This window comes from Callospermophilus lateralis, chromosome 18, assembly GCF_048772815.1.
Source record: "Callospermophilus lateralis isolate mCalLat2 chromosome 18, mCalLat2.hap1, whole genome shotgun sequence".
NCBI lineage: Eukaryota > Metazoa > Chordata > Mammalia > Rodentia > Sciuridae > Callospermophilus > Callospermophilus lateralis.
In genome coordinates, this window is record NC_135322.1 from 47,103,708 (window position 1) to 47,118,877 (window position 15,170).

General features: G+C 39.8%; 1 protein-coding gene across 1 annotated transcript in view; it reads right to left on the minus strand.

The window, feature by feature from the left end:
* Positions 1-15,170, minus strand: part of Cdh11 (cadherin 11) — a 147,692-nt gene that overhangs the window by 108,954 nt on the left and 23,568 nt on the right. The window lies entirely within an intron of this gene.

Below are 15,170 nucleotides of genomic sequence, written 5' to 3' on the forward strand. Positions count from 1 at the left end.
TCAGCTTGAAAAGCATGGCTGTGTTACTATTTTTTATTTATTTTTTTGACAAACTCAAAAGGAGCCCCCTCCCACTCCCAGGCTCCTCAGAGCTGCTCCTCCACCTGCAGCAGCTGTCAATCATGCCCCTTGATGGTTCGCAGGCTGGGAAGATGGAGAATGCGTAGAAAAAAGACAGAGGCAAGAATACCTTCCCCGAGTCAGTGGGAGCGCACAGTATTTCCAGTCCTGCAGACACTGCAAGGTAGTGTCTGTCAATAGAATGTTTCTAGGGGCAACTGAGACTTTAGAAAGTCTAACTCCCCAAGAGTCATCTAGAGAGTAGCAGGGGTAAGATGGGAGCCCAGATTAGCCTGACTGCGCGTCCCTTATACTGTCCACAGCACTGTGTTATCTCAAGACAGGTAGGGGGAGACTCTTGCTGGCTTTCACTGTCCAGCAAATCACAAAATGGTCAAGATCTCAGCAGGCCTAACTTCTGGCTCTACCATTCAAACTTATGAACACCTGAAACCACCTAAACTCTCTAAATGCTGTTTTTTAAAATCTGAGAAAAATGGCTATAAACATTTTTATACATGATTACACATGGATTAAATAAGATCTTGGAGCAAAGAGTATGCCACAATGTAGAAGCTCATTACATGCATAGTTCCCTTTCTTTACTGCAGAGAAAAAAAAAAAAAAAAAAATATATATATATATATATATATATATATTTACACACATACACACACACACACACACACACACACACACACATATATATATACATATATTAGACTAGGCATATGCTCATTTCCTTACGGAGGTACATGTGGCAGAAAAGTGAAAATTTAATATAAAGAAAATAATTAAAACAATGTAAATGAGCGTATGCCTAGTCTAATCATGAAAGTAGTACTCTAATGCAAAACACACACTGGCAATAGAGAAAAGAAAAGGATAAAATTAACCAGTGCTCCATCTCACCCACACAGTGTCCTAACAGGTTCCTTGCCACCGTGGAGACAATGAGAAAAGAACATTACGAGGTCCCCGAAAAGGATGTGTGTAGATTTTTACAATCAACACACTATGCCTAGAGCAGGAAATTCTTTTAAATTAAATATTAAGTCATTACACTGCGTTGAAACTCCGCAATATCAAGTTGCACAGATATTGGAGGGGAGCAGAGATTTAAGATCTCAGAGGCTGTTCGGTTCCGCTGCAGCATCTTACCTCTTCACCTCAAAGACAAAGCAGGCCCTTCTCAAATAGTTTCCCTTCAGTTTGCTTTAGCCAGAAATGCGTCTGTACATTCCCTGCGTGCTTCACACTCGTGTCGACTCCATTCAGAGGTAGAAACACAGAGAGGTTTAGTTTAAATGTTTCTGAAGCAGAAAGAGACAGTTGGGTGGATCCTTGGATTCTTGGACTATAATCACTTCCAGAAAAGCCAATGATGGCATCGTCTCTTCCCTTTGCTGGAGAGAGATTCCGTATATTTTGACAAGAGAGAAAAATGGAAGGAATCCCCCTGACACTGGGAGGGAAATGTTGAGAATGTCGTCTGTGATGTTGTTGTCCACAGACTTTGCACTTTCTGGTCCTCACTCTGCTCTTTTCCATGTGTAGAAAAACAGTTCACAGTTCCCTGAGTGAATAAATGCACATGTATTCACTGAGCTCAAAACCTGCCTTCCCCTTGGGATGTGATACCTGAGTGTCCCTAGTGGCATCAGGCATGTTTGATATACCAGTGATGACAGGATGTCATCAGGAGAAGCATCAGAGAAAAACAGGAACTTGGCTTTGTGTCATACCATCTGCCGGATAGAGGCATAGACAGCGCAGCCTCTTCCCTCCAACTAGAGATGAAACTATTCCCCCACCCAGCCTTGCTGAGAGTAATGATTTTTTTTTCCCCAGAACTTTCCAGAAACTTTATAGGATGACATACACTCCATCTCAAGTTCTAAAGAATTCTAATGCAATAGAGATTTTGATGAATAAGTCATCAAACATTGATCAGGTGCTGCTGGAAGCTAACTTTGCATAAAAATCAGGAAGCATGGAAGCAATAGAGGTACCTAGGGTTGGTTCCTGAAGTCAGCAGACCAGACTGATTCCACATCCTCATTTCCAAAGGAAGAAAACTGAGAGAACAAAGCTGAACTAATGCCATCTGGGGAATTTTGGGTAGCGGCTAAACTGGAACCCAGGTCTTCTATCTGCCTGAATTTAAGTGGTACGTGATACAGAGGGTTTTGTCTTCAAGTTTAACAGCAATGTCAAAATGAATTCCAACTTGGATGGGAAAAGTGACAAAACCCCCATCTCATGTGATTCCGAGACTAGGAGTGATCTGAGTCACAGGAAATTAGCAAAGCAGTCAACTTCATGAATTTTGACAGAGCCTTTCATGTGCAGACACATTGTGGAATTCACTCAAGAAACAACGATTAATGAGAATGTACTATACACCAGGTGTGGGGATACAATGGCACATGTAATGGATCTCTGAATGCAGTTTGCAGCATAGATGGTGATTCCTAAGAGGTGTCAAGTGGGAGTGAACACCTGACACAAAATTGGTGGTCAGGAAGAGCATCTCTAACATATCTATTTAAGGGCAGAAAGACTTGAAGGAAGAAAAAACTGGCCATGGGGGAGAAAATTGTATCTTTTCCTATCATGGTTTGCTTTAGATTTTATCACAAAGAAAAGAATGATGAGCTTTTTCTCAAGATGTGCATGGGGGGCAGGAGGGCTTCAAGTGTCAAACTCAGGACCTAGCACATGCTAGGAAAACACTCTATCACTTAGGCACACCCTACACCCCAACATAGTTTCTAAAAAGCATTTGGGAATACATGTGTGTGTGTGTGTGTGTGTGTGTGTGTGTGTGTGTGTATGCTTTCACTTTGTTTCTTGTAATGGAATCTTACACTGTGTGCCTACTCATGTGTACCTGTGTGTGCATGAGTGTGTACACGTGTGTATGTGTGTGCATGCATGCACACATGTATATTTTCCAATCCACATTCTGCTGTGAGTCTCCCAGACTCTGATGAGGCTTAGTTGCTTATGTTCTTTAACATGGACTGACAATAACACATCTTCCACAGCCTGGTTCTTCCCTACCTTTCGTGATTCAAAGAGTGCTCCGCACTGAAGAGTCGGTGCCCCCGTCACACCAGATGAATTTCATTCCTTGAACACGCCAGGTATGTTTATGCGTCTGTCCTTTGCACAACCTATGCTCCTGAAGGTCTTGAAATGACCTTTCCTTGCCCACTGGGCAAATTAAGTCTCCATCCTTAAAAATCCATCTCTTTTCTCTAGCTTTCTCTGCCTGCTTCATAGGATGGAAAAAATCGATCACTCTCCTGGAAACCTCTCTTTCCTTCAAATAATTCTCACCTCACATTGCATGATACAACTTTCACATTTCATTTATCCATCCTCTTTTTTTTTGCTAATTACGCAAGAATGCATCCTTACTGTCTAAATTTTAGAAAATAAAATTAATAAATGAGAAAACAAACATTTCCTTTCACTGCTTTTTCTTTTTGCTATTTTTTAAACACAATGGAGGTTTTCCTTCTATTGCACCTGACTTAATATATAACCTGAACATTTTCACACACCAACACTAAACCGTCTTGGGGAACCCTGCCTCTAATGGTTGCATAATTGCTTGTCAGGATGTATAACAAACCATATAAACCATTCAACCCCCTACTATTGGGCTACTGGGTAATTTTAAATTTTTCCTATTATAAGTAACAATGCAGCAAACTTAATTGTGCATTAATCTCTGTCTGCACTCCCTGCTTATTCTTTTGGAATCGATGTTAAGAAGGGAAATTGCTAGGTCAAAAAAACATGGGGTTTTAAACCTCTATGTACATATTGAAGATTATTTCCAAGAAACGATGTTTTAATTAATGCATCCACCAGCATTATAATGAAATACCCATTACAATCCATTGCTCATCACAAGAGCAGTAACAGATTTTTTTAAAGGATAAAATACATTTCTCAAATTCCTGCTTCTTTGATTCTACTAGTAACATAGTGGAATTCTTCATGTGAGTATGTACATGTAAGTGTATGGGAAATATATTTATTATTTCAATCTTTTCCTTAAAATTTTAATTTATCCATTAAAACTGCAAGCTCTGAAAATTATTATAGGAAGTTAATGACAGTCCGTAAATGAGTCATTCAGTGCATCTGCTCTCTGCTAAGTAGCCATGCCATAGTGCCTATCAAAATGATGGCTTACCCTGGTTGTCTTGGGCAGCTAAACAGAGAAGAGGTATCAGGGACAATTGGGGCCCAGATGCTGCCCAATGCTTCTCCCACTGTAGTCAAAGTTCACCCAACATTTTCTCACCTACCCAGAGACTGTGCACAAGAGATTCCCACCCTTGAAGTAACCATGCAACTGTTTTCCCAATAACATTCTTTTCAAGACAGTTTGGTTTCTGGGTTGTAATGGGTTAAATTCCTATCAGTGGCACCCTCACATCTAGCCAAGGGTAGGACTCAACTGAGTTTGTTCTTCCCCAAGTGGCTGAATAGGGAGCTCATGCTTAAACAAGTAACAGACATATAGGCAGAAAAAGGCTCAGACCCAGGTCTCACTAGGACATTGTGCTGCCTATAGGACGAGGTAGCCCAGCAAGCTCCTCAAAGGAGAGGGAGCAGCCAATTCAATGCAGGTTCTGAGGACAGATGTGAAATATGCAAATCACATCACTGACCAATCACAGAAGCCAGACTGGATGCCTGAAGTTGCTCTTTCCTCCAATGCCCACACTGAAGTCAGGGCTAAGCACTCATTTGCCTCAATCCAAATGTGAAATGCAAAGTCCAGATTCAACTGACTTCTGGGGAAAAGAGGCCATCTAGAAAGGAAAGATAATTTGCTAATAAACTTCTAGCACCACCTTCTGATATCCAGTCCTTTAGTCATTTATTCACTGGTTCACAGAATAACAACCAATTAAAGGCAAAATATGTAGAGGCTCACATAAGGGATTTGGGGATCAGGAAGGTCTGAGTTTAAGTGCAGAGACAACTCACATCAACTCGGATATTTTAAACAAGATGCTCAACCTCTGTAAGTCTGATTTTCTTCCCTGTAACTTGAACTATAGGCACTGCAGGGGGTCAAATGGAAAGGTCTAGGAGGGTGTGACATGGCAAAGCATGGCACATAGTGCTCCCTCGCTGGAGATTTCTCTTGTGATAGGGAAAAATAATTTAGTGTGTATAGAATATGTCTCCCATGAACACTGTTTCCAAAGGACTTGAACTTTCAGAGCAACCTTGAGAGATGTTGCACTTTTTAGTTTGAAAATGAAGACACAGAAAATTTGAGAGTCTCACACAAACCACCCAGATTTGGAGTTTGGATGCAGGTTTGTCTCCTGCAAAAACCATGCTCTTTCCAAGGTACCAGTCTGCCTAGATTAAATCAAAGCAATGAGGATGCAAAGAATAATAAAAGAGCCTTGCTTACTCACTCACTGACTATTTGGAGAGAGGATGTGAATGCAAATTATGATGCCCAACGTGGTCAGTCTCATCCTGAGCCAGGACAGCACAGAAGGAGTGAGTGGGGGTCAACTTTACAAGGAGATGGAACCAGGTGGGCCACACCAGTCCTCACTCCTTTGGAAAGCTGGTTCTTCAAAGCTGAGAAGGGTAGACTCAGATGGCAAGGATGGGGAAGGCTGGTTATTACCTGTTACCCCCAGAAAACAATTGCCCTGTTCACAATGTCAACAGTGAGGGCTAAATTTGAGAAACCTTGCATGGCAGGTGTGATGGTCAATTTGGATTTTCAACTTGATTGGATTAACAGATGCCAATGATTAAGAGGCTTCTGCATGTGTCAATGAGGGTGTGTCTAGGAATGATTGGCATGTGGGATAGCCAATTGAAGTGCACACCCTCCCTAAGCCTCAGCAGCACCATCTAATAGGCTGGAGATTGAATAGAATAAAAGTTGGAAGAACAAGGAAGCAACAGCAGATGAAAGCTTGAATCTTCTGGAGTGGGTTCTTGATTGCCGCTACAATTGCTTAAGGATATTAGTTAGATTCTCGCCCATTCACTCTTCCCAAGCAAACTCTGCCAGTGATTACCCAGGGAGTTTCCAGAAGCCTTCAGTCTTGGACTGGGTCAGCATCATTGATCCCTCTTTTTCTGAGGTGTCAGCATCTCAGACTGTGCGGCAGCTCCTGGTTCCTTGAGCTCTGCAGCCTGCACATGGCCGTTGTGGTCTATCCAGCTTCTGGTTTTGTAAACCGATCTAATAAATCCCCTTTATATAATCATAGTTCCTGTTGATTCTGTTCCTCTAGAGAACCCTGACTTATGCAGTAGGATAAATGATTCCATTTCTTAAATGAGAGGGAATAATTGGGGCCCTTAGAGATTAAACTCATCCCAAAAGGTCCACCTAAAAGATAACAAAGGACATCAGGCAAAACTGAACCACAGAGTTTGAAGAAGCACATGTCGGCAGTGGGGAGAACTGCCATATAAGTGGGGACAGTGGTAACCCCCACGGAGTGTGAAGGCTTCGGGGAGGGTCCTGAGTGTCTATCAGAGTGACAGAAAAGGGCTAATGGTGCTAACCTTGTAACTGTTTGACTACTTAAAAATTTTAGTTTTCCACATTATATTTTACAATGGCATAGTTTAAAATAACACCAACAGCAGAATGAAAAACTTTCTCTTCCCACTTTGACTAGGTGTTAAATGGTGAGTAGCTACAGAATTTGTTTAAATAAATTCATTTAATTAATTAATTAATTAATTATACTTTGTACTAGGGATCGAACCAAGGGGCACTTAACCACAGAGTCACATCCCAAGCCCTTTTTAAATTTTTCTTTTCTATTTTTTTTTTTTTTAATTTTGAGACAAGTTCTTGCTAAATTGTATAGAGTCTCACCAAGTTGCTGAGGCTGGCTTTGAACTTGTGATTCTCCTTCCTCAGTCTCCCGAGCCGATGGGATCATCAGGCATACGAACTGAGCCCAGCTTTAAGTCCTACTGATTCAACCAAATGTACAATTTCTTCTCCATGTTTCCCATAGACACTGAAGAATTTATTTTTGAGCTTGTTCAGTCCTTTTGCTATTGCTAGACATTACCAGCCAAATTCACATGGAAGCCAAAGAAACAGCAGAATAAACAAGCCCAGGAGCTTTGAAATCAGATAACCTGAGACATCACCTGAGGTTCCACCTTAGTGGGTTCACTCCACCTCTCTGAGGTTGAGGTTTCTCCTCTGTGAGATTAGTAATTACCCCTTCTGCATGAAGCTATGGGAGTGTACGTGAACAACATTCCTTGCACAGAATTTAGCTATTGGGTAATTCCTAACATTTGTCCATCAAGTGCTTAACCTGTATCTAAACTAATCCTAGAGGCTGGGGTACAGAGAGGTCCTGGGTCTACCTGTTGATCTTTCATAGGAAGACCTTGAATTCTATTGCTAGTGAGATTCACTAGCAATTTCTGAAACTCACCTCTTTTAGGAACTACAATTACTCCCAGTTTAAAATGAGGGAACCAAGGATCAATAAAACCGCAGTGCATATCCATGGTTACACGCTTTAAAACACCACTTTAGACATTTGCTGATTACCAGGGCCCCGGAACAGCACTTTCCATTCATTAATGATGAAAAGCACCATGTGAAAGGAAGGTACTATCATTATTCTTTTTTTTTTTTTTTTCAGGTATAAAACGTAAGGCTCCTAGATATTCTTTAACTTTTCTAAAAGCTACACAGCTAGTAAATGTCAAAACCAAGATTCAACTCAATTAGCTTTAACTTAGGAACCTGTCATCTAGTAGAAAACTCAATGGTTCTTGTCATGCTATTTTGATGCTGCTTTTAAGAGACCAAACCATTACCTTCCTAGTAGGACCATTACCTGTTTTAAAGGCATTATTTGCCTGTGACATTGATTCTAAAATTTCATCTGGGGCTTTAAGTCTGAGAGATTCTCTAACAGGAATTGTGGTCTGAAGCAAAGAACAGTTTCACCCTTTACAGAAATCAGTAAGGTGACAGCTTAAATGGAAACATATAGCCAGTACTGAAAGGTTGAAAAACTGTATTTTAGACTAGTGGTTCTCAAACTTTATAAATCTCTAGTTCACCTGTATGGCTTTTTAATTTTTTTTTCCTGTGCTGGGGATGGAACCCAGGGCCTCACACATTCTAAGCAAGTGAGCTGCTATCTACCATTGAGCTGCAGCCCCAACCCCTTGGCTGACTTTTCAAAAGCACCCCAAGTGTTTATGATTCAAGAAGTCTGAAGATGAGCCCAAGAAATGCATTCCTAACTTACCCTCAGATAATGCAAACACTTCTGTTCCAAGTAGCACAGTTTGAAATTCACGTCTAGGTCCATTCCTTGTGGCTCCGAGATATTAAAATGAACATTCACCTTTTGTGAATATTAATAGGCCAACCCCTAAACAAAGCTGTTATGATTCAAAAATGTGACAGCAAGTGCAAAGGCTTTCTGAAAACAGAAAAGACCCAACCCAGCTGCTCGCAAGCTTTAGGAACCTCACAATCACCCAAAAGCTTGTTAGAAATGGGGCATCTCAGAGCCTACCACCAGCTACAGAAGGCCTGGGTTAGGGCTCTGAAAACTTCCCTGGAAACAAAGTCTCCAAGGAAGATTGAAGTAGATGGTTCACAGACCACCTCTGATACAACCTCTGTAACAAACAATCACAAGCCCCCATCATAGACGTCAGTATGTCCCACAACCCTGGCTCTGAAGGCCAGAATATGCTCCAGATACTGGAGAGCCCACAAAATCATCAACTTTTAGATATTGCACAACAGAGAGGAAGAGAGAGGAAATGCACTATTTTTTTTTTTTTTTTGGAAACATGTAAGTCAAATATTCCACATCAGTACCTTCAGAGTGAATTTTAAATGAGAAAAAAATGGTATCATTTGAGATGAAAGAAAACCATAGACCAGCACAATCTGGAATCTTTCCATTTAGAGCAGGTTTCAGAGTTAGGTGTGAATGGGAAATGTCCCAGAAGATAGGTACTAGGTAATCACAGCTATTACATTTTGCACCTGACAGAGGCATCGCTTCCTCCAGCAATGACAGTCGCACAGCCTGAGCAATTTCAACATCTTAATCACTTCCCCTTTCTTTCTGAATCCAGGGAATTTCATCTCATTCTTTGTGCCTTCCCTTAGGAGTTAGGAAGTGTCAGTAACCATAGAGAATTTGCACGTGGTTTTGTTAAGAAATGTTTGCTGAATTTTGCAGAAATGGGTAATCTAGTTAACAAGGTGTAGGGAACACCTTCCCATCCTAGACCGGAACCCAGGTTCCCACCAAGAGAGGGTGTCAAACAGGAAGGGCTGAACTATTGTGCAAATCACTTGCCTCACGCTGCCTTAGTGAACAAACTCCTTACTCCTAACATCATGATTCGAGTTGATAAAAATAATGGAAATTAAAAACCCCACTGCTGGCTACATGTAAAGAGGGAGATTTATGTAAATAAGTGAATTACATTAGGTGAATTGTTTGTAATGCAACCTTCTCTGCATGATATTCTCAAGGCTCAACTCCCATTACCATGTCTGAGAAAGTGAAATGTTAATAAGTTAGTCAATTATATCTCACACTCCTCCAGACCACGTAAAGATGATCACAGTGTGAAGCTAAAAGTTGGCAGCATGTTATCATTTTATGACACGGTCAATATGCCTGTGTATGAGGATTCCTGGCTTTGACCTTTATTCTCATTTTCCCCCCTTATTTTTAACAAAAAACAATCAATACACATCCTGTAATCCCAGTCACTCAGGAGACTGAGACAGGAGGATCCAGGCCAGCCTCTAGAATTTAGAGATTGTAAGCAACTTAGAGAGACCCTTGCCTCAAAATTTAAAAAAAAAAAAAAAAGGTGGGGTGGTGCTATGGATGTGATTTAGTAGTTAAGTGCCCCTAAATTCAACCCCTAGTAATCCCCAAAAAATCAATATTGAAAATGTACGGTTTTAAAATAAATTAAATAAAATTGACTAAATAAATGAATGACTGGTGCTGTGGTCCAAGTGTTAGTGTCTCCTCAAAGTTCACAGGCTGTAAACTAATCCCTAATCAGAACGCATAAAAAAGGGGAAAATTTGAAAATTAAGTCATGAAGGCAGATCTCAGGAATGGCACTGATGCCTTTACAGAAAGAGACTCAGAAAGACCCCAGAGGTACTTTATGTGAGGAGCAGGCACCCATGAGATGTCAAGTCTGCTGGCACCTTGATTGTGGACTCCTCAACCTCCAAACCATGGGCAACCAATTATCAGTTGTTGATACATTTTTCCTTCTAAGGAATGTTTTTCTAGCAGCCTAGAGGGAATAAGACAACTGCCAAATGAAAGGATAATCCTGTCACCTACTGATAACTCTTTTAATTCATCTTAATGGTTTATTACCATCTTATCATTTTAACTATGCCCACCCCCCTCCTTTTTTTTTTCCCCCCAGGGCAGAAATTGTAGTTTCCATATGACTTTCAGTATACACCTTGTGATAATATTACGCCACGAGTATTTTTTTTCTATATGATTAAAAATGTCATCATGCATGTCACTGACATGCTTCTCAAATGAGGTTGTATGAATGAGCCATTACTTTTGAAAGACTTCCTAGAAGGGGTAGTCGTTTTTCACTTTCGTTTTCCCTTTTGCCTCTGATAAAGTGTGATGAGAGATCTGAGCCTTTCTGTTGAAGTGCAAGCTATATCCCCTAAAAACTCTATGGAAGAGAATTTTCCCGTGAGTCTCCATTTTTGTATATTCTACAGTGTATACCTAGGCTAGCTGCAAGAAATGAATCAAATAAGAAAAGGGGACGGTGTGCATTTACATTCGAGAAAAACTCTGCCAAAAATCCGAGTTTTGATTAATACTCCCATTAACATAGTATTAGAATGTTCTTCTCATTCCAGCCAGCTCAGAATGAGCAGTAATGTTATTTTATATTCCATTGTTTTTAACAAAAAGTTAGGATGTCAAGATGTAATTTAAAATTGCCTTTAGGAATCTTGTTTTCACTGTGACCACACTTTGACTGCTTCCTATCCTCTGCATGAGGCTTAGCTGGGGTAATATCCTATGGACTGCAGTCCATGTTAATGATAATTAAGACTGACGCCTGACAATGTCAGTGAGTTCCATGTAACTCCAACATCAGCCAACAGACTTGAGTTCCAACTCTTGGTCCTTTGTCATGAGCTACCCTAGGCCAGGATGTGACTTCTCTGAGCATCACTTTCTTCATGGTTAAAACATAATAAAAATTCAAATAGGAGACGGGGAATTGGAGATTCTGGACACCTAACCAGAAAACTGATGTAAATGCAAGTCATTGTTTGGGACAGGTGGTTTCCTTTTTAAGAAGGTAGGTTACATTTGCTTAATAGACATCAAGAATCAAACCCTTACAAAACCCATGATTTGCTTTCAAAAGTGTGTGTCTCAGCCTACCAAATAATTTAATATCGTCCTGTGTTTGAATAATACACAATGATTTTTAAATGCTTTTCTAACCCTCTAATTCCAATAGCCCTTGTGAAAACTTGTTCTTAAAACTATCAAAGAATGGGAAAATAACTAATTATGCATGAATTACTCTCATGACTTATCCCATTCCCCTGAGGCATGCTGTGCTTAAAAAAAATAATAAAGGATTTGTAACTGTTAGTTATCAGCACTTCATGTAACTTTTGATTCAAGTAACAAATAGCATTTCAGCTCTATGTGTTCATTATCCTACTAAATTGCAAAGGAAAGAAGCCAATTCTAATGAATTGTAACCATAGTTTCTCTTGCGTATTACATATTAGAAGTGGGTAGCACTTTAAATTATGGTACACAAAACAGCATATAATTAATTCTGAATAAAAGATAATGTATTCTTGCTAAATACAAGTTATTTTAAAATCTCTTAATGAAGAACGAAGCATATGCTGTGCCGTACTGTGAAAATGTTTAGCATATGCCGTTAGAGCCAACATTTTGCATTTATTATTATATTTATTTTCAATAATAATATATTATTTTAAGTGAACAAAAAAGAAAAAACCTTAATCACTAACATTCCAAATGTGGAAAATATATGCAAATTACAGGAAACTTTTTGGCTCCTCAGAAGTTGTCACTAAATAACTTTTTGATGACATGGTGCAATTGCAATTTGCTATAGAATGAGAAAAATGGAAAAGACTGTTACTTTTAAATCACAGAACATATGCACAATGAATTTTAAAATGCAGACATGGAGATAAACATTTCTATTCTGAAAACGGACAAGTTCTAAGTTTTCACTGAAGAGCAAAGCTTAAACCTAGACTTCAAGAGCCACGTGATGGACATTTGGGTTTACAGCGCCCTTTCCGAGACCATGTTTCTTCTTTCATGAGCTGAAATCCTGAATTCCGCACTCTTACAATTACTATACTGTATCTTCCAACCGAGCAGGAGCTAGATTCCTTAGTGGGCCTCTCATCACCCATTACCAGGAATACCAGCACCTTACCACCAACAACAAAATGACCAATACTGGGCCAAACCCTCTTTTAGCTTATTCTCTGCAGCTGTATCTTGAAGATGCTGAATGTCCCTACAAACCAGCCAAGTGACACTAGGCAAGCCCAGCCTCCATCTCTAAAGCTTCGAAGCTCTCTGTTCCAAAAGGCCTGATAGGTCTTTTTAAATTCCAATAGTCCTGCCATCCTTTCCCCGAGTCCTTTCCCACTGTTCCAACAGAAACACATAATAAAACCAGATTTTCTCAACTCACATACACTTTCCATCTTTGTTTCATTTAAATGTGGAGAGGGGGAAAAAAAATACAGACAGTAAAAACGGATGGCAATATCACCAAACCTTCAAATTGGAAACATGAAGTTTGCTTTAAGTCCAAGATTAAACCTCAGTTTCAGAAACCTAGACCAATTCATCAGAAATAAGCAGAAACTAGAAAGAATCCTTATTTGATTCTTGCCGAACCATTCCCGTTTTGTAGTTATTTTAGATATGTGTCCTGCTCAAGTACTAATGCGAAGTGATGAAAAATTGAAAAAGGATAGAATTTGTAAATACAATTTTTAAGTTGGTCACATCATCCCTATGCAATTTCTGCTGAACATTTTGCCAAACTTCTTTTCCATCCTCCTGTGTGTTCATAAAAGTGTAGAAAGTTGAAGCCAGTCTGAATAGATAATTTAGTGACCTACTTTGTACCTCTTAACATTTTATTCTAAGCATATGCCCACATAGCTGCAAACTCTTTGTTGGTAATTCATGTGGCTAATTATAGTCCATCATAAGAATACAGCATAATTTATTTAACTGATGCCCTTTTGTTTGATGTTTAACTTTTCTTTTTTCTTTTCTGGCCCTGATGGACTTTTTTTCTGTGTGCCCTGGTCCACCCGTCTCCATTCTTCTACTTGTAGTCAGTGAAACCTCTTTTCCTTCTGTGAAGAGGCTGTGGAGCAGTGAGCTAAGGAACATGGAGAAAAAGATGGGAAAGGTGGAGCCGCAACAGGACCCTTGAAACCGCATGGAAGAGTCACTAAGATCACAGTTACAGAGCTGGACACTGATGCTTGTGTACCTGCTAGAATTAGGAGACCCTAGAGATGCATTTGTACATGTGGCTCTATATCTGTACGTGCACATATACCCTCTGTATGTGTATGCATGTGTGTGTGTGTGCGCATGTGTGTGTGTGTTTATTCCTGGGTTGTCACTGAAGATACTGATTTCCGTGTAAGTCTTTTGGAGAGAAATCCTGCTGACATCAAGTGTTTGGAGATCAAGTGGCCACTTGGACACTAATGCCTTAGTTTAAGGTAGTTTAATAATGTTGGGTGTTTCTCTGGTTGCTTTGGCTACTAGGAAACAACTGAGTTACCATCAGCCTGACTTCTATTTTATTTCCCCTTATCCTATCTTCCATCTGTTGAACTATCCATCCATTGCTGGTATTTACAAAAGGCACTTCAATTCCTCCCAGGAGGAGGAAAGCCCATAAACAGGTACACAAGTCCCTTGGCCGTGCAGCTTGAGCGCTCCTCGTGGGTGGCCAACCAGCCAGAATCCAATCCCCTTTCTCCTGGAAGTCTGCAGAGATTTGATTAAAATCCTGACAAGCAGCAATTTCTTATTAAGGCAGAATTCGTCCTAAGGTCCATGCAAGGAGCATACATTCAACAGAGAGACTTCTAATCAATTAATTTTTCAGTTATTTAACATGCAACAAAGCCTTTTTTTATGGTTTCAAATTGTGTACATTATAGAATGCACCAGAGCATACTGAAATTACCAGTTGAATGATACCATCCCTAAGGCTATTGGCATTTTGTGGGCAGGGATTATGATCATTTTGTCTCTGCATGCTTAGTACCTAGTACTGGGTCTGTCAGAGGTAGATATTTTACTGGATGAACAGATGCTTGCTAAAACAACAACTGTGTGCATGCATGAATTTGCACACCTATACACATTTATTTATATATGTATGTATCTATATTGCCATGCATTGCTCCAGCATCTCTGAGGCCAATCTTACCAGAACCTACAAAACATCAACATCTCTAGTGCCTGGAAGTACAGGGCACATTCACATGGCTCCACCATGTGAGGATGTAGTGGGAAGGCATTGACTTTGAGGAATAGGTCTTTGATGGACACTAGATCTGATATGCCTTGATCTTGGCCTTCCCAGCCTCAACCATTTTATTGTTGTTGTTGTTGTTTATAAATTATCTAATTTAAATTTTTTTGTTTATAAATTATGTACACTAAGGTATTTTGTTATAGCACTCTATATGGACTAAGAAAACCATAATCACTTAAGCCAATTCCTTGCAATAAATATCTTTAAAAATTATATATATCTATGTCCTACTGGTTATGCTTTCCCCAATAGAACTCTGACTAATACAGTAGATATATGTCAATATTTGAAAATGGAAACTTCAGAAAATATCCAGCCCAAGGAAATAACAAAGGCTATCCAATCTCCTGACAGCAGCCAGGAGCACATTTTAACTCCTCTGAATGACAGCTGTTTTCTTACCTGTATCCAAAGGTCAA